General features: G+C 35.6%; 1 long non-coding RNA gene across 1 annotated transcript; it reads left to right on the top strand.

The window, feature by feature from the left end:
- Positions 1 to 1553: 1553 nt before the first annotated feature.
- On the top strand, positions 1554 to 4311 carry LOC107712489 (uncharacterized). The gene is made up of 3 exons (XR_001636798.1): positions 1554 to 1592; positions 3188 to 3377; positions 4242 to 4311. It is a non-coding gene; the product is annotated as an uncharacterized LOC107712489 (long non-coding RNA).
- The last annotated feature ends 6948 nt before the right edge of the window (positions 4312 to 11259 follow it).

Below are 11259 nucleotides of genomic sequence, written 5' to 3'. Positions count from 1 at the left end.
AAAAAAAAAAAGCACACATTTAAAATTCATTTTTTTCTAAATCTTGTATACACTAAATGTATAATGTATAAAATGTATAAATTTCCACATAATTACTGCATAAACATAGCCATATCTAATCATGTTTGTTGGATGTAGTCATGTGATTTTCTTCAGACCCAAGCTTGGTTATATTACATGCAGTGTTGGGGAGAGAGTTATATAATTTAATTACAAAATAAATGTAACTGTAATCTGTTACAGTTACTGAGAAAAAAATGTGATTAAATCACAGTTACTTATAAAAACACACACACACACAGATTTATTTCCCAAATTGCATTGACTACTCCAAAATATGAAACACCAATGTGTCAGTGGTTTATGACACAGAATAGGACACATGCTTATTTGATAACTGCTTTATTACCTATTTGGGTTTATGTATGCCTATATGCTATATTTTTTTAAGATGAACTGTTTTTTTCCAAGGTATTGTAGATGTCAGTGTTTCCTGCCATAGCTATGCAAAACAGTTTGTGGTGTGCTTTGAAATTAAATTATTATAATCAATTCAAGTAATGAAGGATTTTGAAAGTCTAACAGTAGTACTGTAAGGTTAACTCTGCTTTAAATGTTTGAAAATGAATAACAATTGAAAACTTTCATTTGGAAAAGTAATCAAAAAGTAACCAAATGTACTTTAAAAAAAAAAAAAAAAAAAAAAAAAAAACATCTGCCACACTACTGGACTATTTAAGAGAACTGAAAAAAGGGAACTGTTAAAAAGAACTGCAGTTAACATGTTAAAAGATGGTTAAAATGAAGTTGAACTTAAAAAAAAATCCTTATTATTTATCCACAGCACTTGCTAACACTGGTGATTTGAGGTTAGACACATCCCTGTCACTGATTCTGATTTGTTTGAGATGCCATTTACTAAATTAATTATACCATATTCATTTGTTTACAATTGTGAGAATGCACAACCATGCACAACAACAATGGAAACCATGGTTTGCTTCCCTTTTGTGAGGGTATGCCTCAGATATGCAGACTCAGAGCAGTTTAGCTTCACCAGCAGCAAACGCTGTTTGACTGCACCTTGACTACTGTTGGCTGCCACAGCCTTCAACATCAGTAAGACTGAATACCCCTGTCTGTGGTGAAAGAAAACGTATTTCTTTGGCATACAGACTTTAATTAAATGCCTCCTTTGAAAGCATGTCTTCCTCTTTGTCAGCGTCCAGTGAAAGCAACAGCAGAGCAACATTGAGGGAAGATTTAAAAGGCAAGTGGCCAAACTCATACACAGTTTAGAAAGTGGCTTCGTGCATTTGTGTGCTTTCATTTCACCATTATATTTAGCTAAACACACTCTCTGTGCAGCCTTTGCGATTTGGTCCTGCTTTCAGAGGGTCATCGGTTACAGTATAGAGTATATTCTGTTTAGAAACAAATCAAAAATACTAATGCCACATCTTTTATCACTGTAAATGGGACTGATAACTCTTCTCGCCTGCCTTTTCTCTTGCCTTAATTAGATACTCCAGCCAACAAGGATGGAACAACCTTGCCAGCAAAATGTGAAACTGGAGGTACAGCCACTTTAGGTAAGATGAGTGGTTACTGAACTCTAGTAATGATCTGAAAACAAAAACGTATAATATTCAACGACGGCTTTTTATGCATGCCACTCTATGTCATTGTCAACAGCTCAATATATGTTGAGTTATTGGCTTAACAGGCTGTTGGGCCCATGAATACTATACACGTTGTCTGTTTCGCCAATGGAATTTGTTGAAATGTGGTCAGTGAAACGCAAACACTAGCCAGTGGGATTATTGTCTTCTGCCTGGGAGAAGCTTCTGCTTGATCTTAAAGGCTTTGTTTTATGCAAACGGATATTATTATTTCAGAGTGGCTATTTACACTAAATGCAAATAGCCCATTTTGTTGGCAAGGGTTATTTAAACTAACTCTGCCCACCAATATCTGATTGTGACTAATGCCACTTCAAAAGAAACCCCTCTGGTAACAGGAACAGTGGTATGGAGAATAAAGATAATGGATTTATCTTTTATTGCGACTGACGTGAGTTCCAATCAGCCTTTTTCCTAACCTCGTTCTTCTCTCTTTTCCACTGCATATCAGCTCAGATAGTCATTTCTTTTAAGAAATGGAGAAAATCAAGAGCCTACCAAAGATGTAGTATACCTATTATTGAAATTGTTTTAATCTCACAAGCTGGCACACATACTGTAAAGTGTGCAGTTCATTTTGTTACCACACTCAAAACTGTGGCTCAAAGAGGGTTTAATATAGGGTTAGGAGTATGTGAAGGGATAGACTTTAGGGACAAGTAAGATCCAAATAAGGTAGCATCCATTTGTGATTTTAATAAATATAAGATTTAATATATTTGCATATACAATGTTGTACAATACACTTAGCTGCAAATAGTATCTGTCACTATTTTGCACTAATTATACATAGCATCTAGCACTATTTAAGTGCAAAGAACATCTAACTATTAGTTTAAAGAAAAAGTTCAACTTAGTGCAAACAGCCTCTGCCTATTATTTTCCTTGCACTATCTGTGATTAAGCATCATAATCTTCTTAAATGTAATTATTATTCCTCAAAATGTGGAGGGATCGAATTAAGTGAGGTGAACATGTCCCCACATAATGTTTGCTACTCCTGCCCCAAGTTATGTGTGGGCAATATAAGCAATAAAAGTTATTTTAAAAAAAATTTGTTTGTTTCACTTATTGGTGTCTCTTTTCTGTTTAGTGCTTTACATAGAGAAAAAAAAAGTACCGTATAAATACAAAAATGTCTGATACATGAGCGATGCTAATGGTTGATGTTATACAATAATCAATGCACATTTGTTGTCTAACCAGGGCTGGATCCCATGATCCTGTGTAAGGCTTAACTAAACTATAGGATCACTAGACTAGTAACCCTAGTTTGCGCTGTATGTCAAGAGATTCTAGGTTAGGCATGCACTGTGTTAGGCACTTTTTTGGCTGAGTCTTTTGAGGCCCTTGACAGTCTGAGGCCCTGGCGCACTGACCCAATGGCCTGGTCCATACTCATCCCTGTGTTCACCAAATGAACAATCATGCACATTTATACATCTTCATTTATTATGTAATTAGAATCAAACCATATGTGACTCTCTGTTATTTATGCCAAACAGGCCATGTTTCCTCAGATGTGAGTCCCAGTGAGAACCAAAGAGAGAAACGACACATTTCAAAACCCAGCAGTACAACATCAGTGAGACACAGATCCAAGACTCACACTCAGTTGATAAAAGAGAAGTTGCACCAGATCAAAGCTGAGATTCAGAAGATCTCTAAAGCCCACCTGCATCAGTGCCCTGAGAGGTAAGTGACCGTTAAATCTATTCTCCAGACCTAGTTTAGAATTAGAGTACCAGTTAGAGTACCAGAGGCATATTCTTGGACTATGATTTCGACAACCTGTATTACTGTAAAAATGTCATTTGAAATTAATGGACAGGAAAAAAAGATTGGTTTTCAATCTTGTGGTTTCAATCATGTGGTTGGGTTTTACAGACAAAGATGATGAAACCAATTGCGTTACACATACTGTACATATAACTGAAAGGGTTAGTTCGCCCAAAAATTAAAATTCTGCCCTCATTTACTCACATATAAAACTGTATAACTGTCCTTCTTCTGTTCAAATTACTTTGCCACTGCAATTTTGTGTTAATGTTCTAACCTTGCTCTGGAACAGAGTTTCATAACTCAGGGTTACTCTTTAAAAACATGCAAGCCATTGCTCTATCCATAATCAAGTGGCCTTAGGTGAAGACAATAACCTAAGGTCAATGCAGTGTAAAAAGCCTTAGAGACCTTACACTTTAAACACCTTCTATAACTCGTGCATATACTTAAATGTGAGACCACAAAGGCTGTTTTATTTAAGCACTTGCTTGAATTTGAAGAATATACAATGGCACACAATGCACAAGGTCCATGCTAGGCTTCAAGAGCTTTTACTTAATAAAAATTATTCACAGTAGTGGTAGTGCATTTCACATGATGGCTTATATGATGTGTAAAAACAGATAAGAACACACACAGAGACCAATATATGTTCTGCTTGAGGTTCCTGCCAAATATAGTCAGCGGTATTTCTTTAGATCTTTATCTTGCAGTGCTGTGTACACTCCTGGCACCTTCATTTGGCACCATACACAATCTCTAAATATATTTGTGCAGGAAAGCATATCGTCCTTTTGTGTGGAATGCTCTGAGTCCATACGACACCACTGAGATTGACAATCTCCTCACAATGGTAAGTCTGCTTCTCTTTTGTTAATACAGAGTGATACTGATCAGATGGACCCTGTGGAACATCTGCACACGTTACCCTTTTTTACAGATTTCATCTTTCCACAGGCAAATTATATAAAGAGCTAGAAAAATGTCAAATAATTTGAACTCTGTACATTTTAATTTAATCACGACATAAAAAAACTAAACTGTTTTTGTTGTATATTTAATATTTGTTTTTTAGAGGTTAAATTAGTTTATTAAAATGAACATAAAAACAGACTTTGTTTTTGTTTTACTTGAACGAATCACATGGATAATGTGAATGCAATAAGTACAGCATTGAAACCAGTCGATAAACCCACAATAATACAAATATGACTTGAATGAGCTAAGATTTGAATTATTCCTCTAGTCTATTTTTCAGATAACTGATCCAGACAGAAGAAATCGCTATTCTTCAGTGAAGACAGAAAGTCTAAATGACACTTTACTTTAAATTGCTGAATATGCCTAAATATGCCTCAAACACACAACCAACTTATCTTTCATGACAATACACAAATATCAATTTTGAATAACAGCACTTTGTGTGTGTGTGTGTGTGTGTGTGTGTGTGTGTGTGTGTGTGAAAGAGTGTTGTTTATTGGATGTCTCAGTAGCCCTGGCCCCAATCATATGTATGACATGGATATTACATCAAAAACCAGATCCCCACAGCTTTCTGTGCAGTGGCAAGTGAAAAGAGAATAACTGCTTCATTATTCATCATGTCCTTCATGCAAGTCTCCATCATTTAAACATTTGTGCACAATTGCACCCCTTAGAAACTCATTTTATTTGAATATCCAACGAGTACCTTCATATAATAGGATCTACAAGCTCTGTACAGACCTTATTGAATTTTCTCTAGAAGTTAGACATCACAATGGGCAGGAAACGTCTGGGCATCCGAATGGTTCTGGTTAAAAGAAATAAAAGATGTGGCTGCTGACATTAAAGGGCTGACATTTATCAAAGAGATGTAAGAAATAAATTGGCAGGCAGCTCGTCTTAAAGGAGCATTATGGGGGAAGAAAAGCGTAAATGTTTAATGGCTGACACTTTTCTTTTTGGAAGGGACTTGTTTGTCTGGCTTTAGTCCTTGATAAGCACAAAGAAGAGAAAGTGGGTTGCAGTCATTCCCTTTATTTTGCTTCCTCTTGCTTTATTGATCTACTTATGTTATCCCTGAGAAGTCCAGTTCGAGAAGGGACTTCAAAGCGTGGTGCCACAGTCTATTTTTGTAAGCTTCCAGTTATTCTAGAGGACCAGCAAGAAATTCTTAAGCTCATGAGAGAAAGTTCAACATGTATTTTATTCCTGATTCCACTTGCTTGAGCACAAAACTGGACTTTCTGTGGTGGAAATGGAAAAACTGGAGGTTTGGAATTGGCACAGAAGCACCAGCAAGAGTCACTGAAATGCCATAAGTGCTTACTTCAAGTATGTTCCCCTTCGCTTTTGTGTTTCCCCACCTCGCATGTCATCTCCTAAATCTTTATTTCATGGGGGCCTTTGAAAAGCTGATCTTGTAAATGACGACATCAGTGGGCTTTTTAGAAGCCGTCGGGGATTCGTGTAACTTGAAGGGATTATAAAAAGGTACAGGCTTGTATTTTCCAAAGAGGAGCGAAATCCATCCACAGCTTATCGCTGCTCCAGCAGCCTTCGGTTACAGTAAAGCAAGTTAAACCCGTATAAGTCAGGCTTCTCTTATACTCACCGCTGGTTTTAATTTGCTTGAAATTTCAATTAGCTAATTTCTAAAGACTTAAACTCATTTCATTTTGGTGGTCATTTGATACTAGCTCAGTTGGGAATCTGGTTATATGTGATCTATGCGTTTGAGCCCCATTATGGCCTGGTGTATATTTATCTTCCTGGTGTAGTAGAGTAGCTGTTATGATGAATTCAGATAGGTGGCCTAAAATACAAGACTATTACACACTGAACCATTTCACGGACTGTACCTGCTCAGTACTATAGCTTTGTATGGTCGACCCTGGAGAGAACCTTCGTCAACAAAGAAAAAAATAAACGTGGCTACTCAAAGGTCAATTCTGTTTGATCTGCTTTCCTTTCAGTATATGCATTCTCATAAAGCTGCTTCAGGTTATGTATATCAAGTAATGTTGGCTTGGCAAATGCGACAGGAGCCTGACAGGAGTAGCCATGGGTAAAATTTAAAGCCTAAAAGGGTTTAGTTAATTTCATCTAAAGCAAGGTATGTCAAGTCACACAGAAAAGCACATTCGTTTTTGCCTGTTAAACTAATTCATCCACCCACCCACCCATTTTTAACTTTCCTAGGTATGAAAGAGAGAAATTAATGTTTTTTAGAGAACTGCTAAATGATAAAGCGCACTCCACGTGTTACTTTTGCCCCAGAGCCAGAATAGGACAATGGAGACTAAATCCAAGCTGGTAGCCGCCTTCTCTTGATTCACACAAATGATTTCAGCAAATGTAATTTTAAGAATATTACAAGCATCTCATTTGATAAAGTTGGAGATGCAGAACAAAGAAAAGCCTGGGGCACGTGTACAATGAGCCTGAATGTGAACATACAACATTTTCTGAACTGTTCCTCAATGTTCCTTCATGATCAATTTATGAAACTTAACAAAAATGTTCCTAAATACATCCATCTTTATAAATCGCAGTTCATCTTAAATTCAAGCGAAATGTGAACAAGCGCATCAACTCCAGCTACAGAACGGCCACAAATATCCTTTTATATGTCAGGAGTACGACACTCATCATCAATGGCCACTTTCGAAAAATGAATGCGCTGTAGGAAGGAACGAGCCCATATTCATTATATAACTTGTTATATAACAATATAAAAATGTTTTAATGGAGTCTCTTATGCTCATCAAGGCTGCATTTATTTGATCAAAAATACAAAAAAAAAACCCTGAAATATTATTGCCATTTCTAATATAGGTTTCCTATTTTAATATACTTTAAAATATTATTTATTTCTGTGATGCAGCACTGAATTTTCATCAGCCCTTACTCCAGTCTTCAGTGTCACATGATCCTTCAGAAATCATTCTAATATGCTGATTTATTATCAGTGTTGAAACTGTTGTGCTTCTTAATATTTTTTGGAACCTGTGACACTTTTTTTCTTTGATTATTTGATGAATAAAAATGTAAAAAGAACAGCATTTATTCAAAATAGAAATCTTTTCTAACAATATAAGTCTTTACTATCACTTTTTTATCCATTCAACACATCCTTGCTGAAAATTCAGCTTTGCTTCACAGGAATAAAATATATTTAAATATATTATAAAAATATATATATTTAAAAATATATTAAAATAGAAAACTCTTATTTTAAATTGCAATAATATTTCACAAAATTAGTTTTTTTTTTTGTATTTTTGATCAAATTAATCCAGCCTTGCATAAGAATCTTTAAAAGAAAAAAAAAAAAACTTAAAAAATTTTCTAATCCCAAACTATTGAACGGCACTGTGTGTGTATGTATATAATGTGTGTGTATGTATGTATGTATGTATACATATACAGTTTGGGATCAGTTTTTTACAGGAGTTTCTTATGCTCATCAAGGCTGCATTTATTTGATCAAAAATACAAAAAAAAAACCCTGAAATATTATTGCCATTTCTAATATAGGTTTCCTATTTTAATATACTTTAAAATATTATTTATTTCTGTGATGCAGCACTGAATTTTCATCAGCCCTTACTCCAGTCTTCAGTGTCACATGATCCTTCAGAAATCATTCTAATATGCTGATTTATTATCAGTGTTGAAACTGTTGTGCTTCTTAATATTTTTTGGAACCTGTGACACTTTTTTTCTTTGATTATTTGATGAATAAAAATGTAAAAAGAACAGCATTTATTCAAAATAGAAATCTTTTCTAACAATATGTCTTTAATATTACTTTTTATTCATTTAACACATCCTTGCTGAATAAAAGTATTAATTTCTTAAATCAGCATATTAGAATGATTTCTGAAGGAGCATGTGACAAGACTGGAGTAATGATGCTGAAAATTCAGCTTTGCTTCACAGGAATAAAATATATTTAAATATATTATAAAAATATATATATTTAAAAATATATTAAAATAGAAAACTCTTATTTTAAATTGCAATAATATTTCAAAGACAAAATTATTAGCCCCCTATAAAATATTTCATTATTTTTTAAATAATTCCCAAACGCTGTTTAACAGAGAGAAGTTTTTTTTTTCAACACAGCATTTCTAAACATAATAGTTTATTTAGGAAGTTTGGAATGTTTTTAATACAAATAGAAACAAAATTATTACCAATAATTAAAAAAGTCTACACGCCAAAATTATTAGCCCTCTGATGTTAATATTCAATGATGTATCCCTTTTGCTTGATAACAGCCTTTAGTTGTTTGTTGTAGTTCTCAGCAAGTATCAGGCATGTCTCCTGAGGAGTTGCAGCCCATTCCTCCTTAGCAAATCTCTCAAGCTCCTCCAGATTTGTTGGTCTCCTGGCATGAACTCTGGACTTCAGTCTGCCCCACAGATTTTCTATTGGATTCAAGTCTGGGCTTTGTGCAGGCCAGTCAAGGACGTTCACTTTGCTAATTTGGAAGTAGTTCTACACCAGAAATGAGGTATGCTTTAAGTCGCTATCATGCTGGAAGACAAAACGTCGACCCAAACCATCTTTTGTTGAAGATTGCCTGAGGTTGTTTTTCAAAATCTTCTCGTAGTCTTCCGTTTTCATGATTCCTTTGACCCTGACGAGATTCCCAGTTCCAAACGCACTGAAACATCCCCACAGCATTATACTCCCACTGCCATGTTTCACTCTGGAGACGGTGTTCTTTGGGTTGAGCACCTGTCCCTTCTTACTCCAAACATAGGCAACATCTCTATGGCCAAAGAGCTCTACTTTTGTCTCATCTGACCAAAGGACATGTTTCTAGTATACATAATTTTTCTCCAGGTTGTCCTTCAAACTTCAGTCTAACTTGGAGGTGTCTCTTCTTCAGAAGAGGAGTTTTTCTTTGGTCAACAACCTCGCAGTCTATTCCTGTCCAGGCCTCTAGTGTCCATCTTCATTGAGATATCAATCCCAGACTTGACTAAATCATTCACTAGTGTCTTGGCAGTTGTTCTTGGGTCTTTAGAAACCTCTCTCAATAGTTGTCTTTACAAAGTTTTTGAAATCTTTCACTTCCTGCCTCTGTTCTCAACTGTGTGGGTCTCTTCAAACTTCTTGATAATACTTCTCACGGTTGTTCTTGACAGTTGAAAATGCTTTGATAAACGTGTATATGTTTCTCCTCCTTTGTGAGCATTAACAATTCTTTTTCTCAAATATATATTGTTTTTGTCTTTGCCATGATGACAGTACATAGAAAAAGTATTGAACACATGAAGAAAGGGAGGTGTAAAAAGGCATGAAAAGTCAAGACACCAGCTGAAATCTATCAGTAATTAGAAGGCAATCCTACCCCTTGTCAGTGGAAATTAATATTTTAGGTTAGTTAGGCAAGTCATTGAACAACAGTGGTTTGTTCCGTAGCCAATCAAACAGATCATTTCTTAAGAGGGCTAATAATATTGACCTCAGCATTTTTTAAATAATTATTTTATTCCAGACAAATTGAAATAAGGCTTTCTCCAGATGAAAAAATATAATAAGAAATACTGTGTTAAAATGCCCTTGCTGTGTTAAACATCACTTGGGAAATATCTGAAAAAGAACTTAAATTTCATAGGGAAGGGGGGGCTAATAATTTTGTCTTCAACTGTATATATATGTGTATATTTGTGTATATGTGTATATACAGTGGGTAAAATAAATATTGAACACATCACCATTTTTCTCAGTAAATATATTTCTAAAGGTGCTGTTGACATGAAATTTTCCCGCGATGTCCGTAACAATCCAAGTAATCCATACATACAAAGAAAGCAAAACAAATAAGTTCTGTGTAATAAAGTAGAATGACACAGGGAAAAAGTATTGAACACATGAAGAAAGGGAGGTGTAAAAAGGCATGAAAAGTCAAGACACCAGCTGAAATCTATCAGTAATTAGAAGGCAATCCTACCCCTTGTCAGTGGAAATTAATATTTGTTGGTTTAGTCCCAACTGATGGCCTATAAAAAGGTGTCTCATGACCAACGTGTCACACAAGAAACATTTCATGATGTGTAAAAGCAAAGAGCTCTCTCAAGACCGTCACAAACTTATTGCTGCAAAACATACTGATGGCATTGGTTTCAGAAGGATTTCTATATTTCTGAATGTTCCAGTGAGCACTGTTTGGGCCATAATCCTCGTTTAAAGTTTGCTGCACAACATTTAGACAAGCCTGTGAAATACTGGGAGAATATAGTCCGGTCAGATGAGACACACCATGATACACACCATAGTACACACCATGTTTGGAGGTCAAATGGCACTGCACATCACCCCAAAACATCATGTAGCACTGGCAAAATTCATATAATTGAAGGAAGGATGAATGGAAAAATGTGCCGAGACATTCTTGATGAAAATCTGCTGCCATCTACCAGAATGATGAAGATGAAATGAGGGTGGACATTCCAGCGAGACAATGATTCCAAACACACAGCCAAGGAAACTCATTTGGTTTCAGAGAAAGAAAATAAAGCTGCTAGAATGGCCCAGCCAATCACCTGACTTGAATCCAATAGAAAATCTACGGAAAGAACTAAAGATTAGAGTCCATAGAAGAGGCCCATGGAACCTTCAAGATTTGAAGACTGTGTGGATGCATGGGCCAAAATCACTCCTGAGCAATGCGAACGACTAGTTTCTCCATACAGGAGGCGTCTTGAAGCTGTCATTACCAGCAAAGGCTTTTGTACGAAGTATTAAATAAATTTCAGTAAGCGTGTTCAATACTTTTTCCCTGGGTCATTCC

The sequence above is a fragment of the Sinocyclocheilus rhinocerous genome, unplaced genomic scaffold, assembly GCF_001515625.1.
Source record: "Sinocyclocheilus rhinocerous isolate Xijiao unplaced genomic scaffold, SAMN03320098_v1.1 scaffold838, whole genome shotgun sequence".
NCBI classification, from domain to species: Eukaryota; Metazoa; Chordata; class Actinopteri; order Cypriniformes; family Cyprinidae; genus Sinocyclocheilus; species Sinocyclocheilus rhinocerous.
This window is presented reverse-complemented; position numbering and strand designations above follow the sequence as displayed.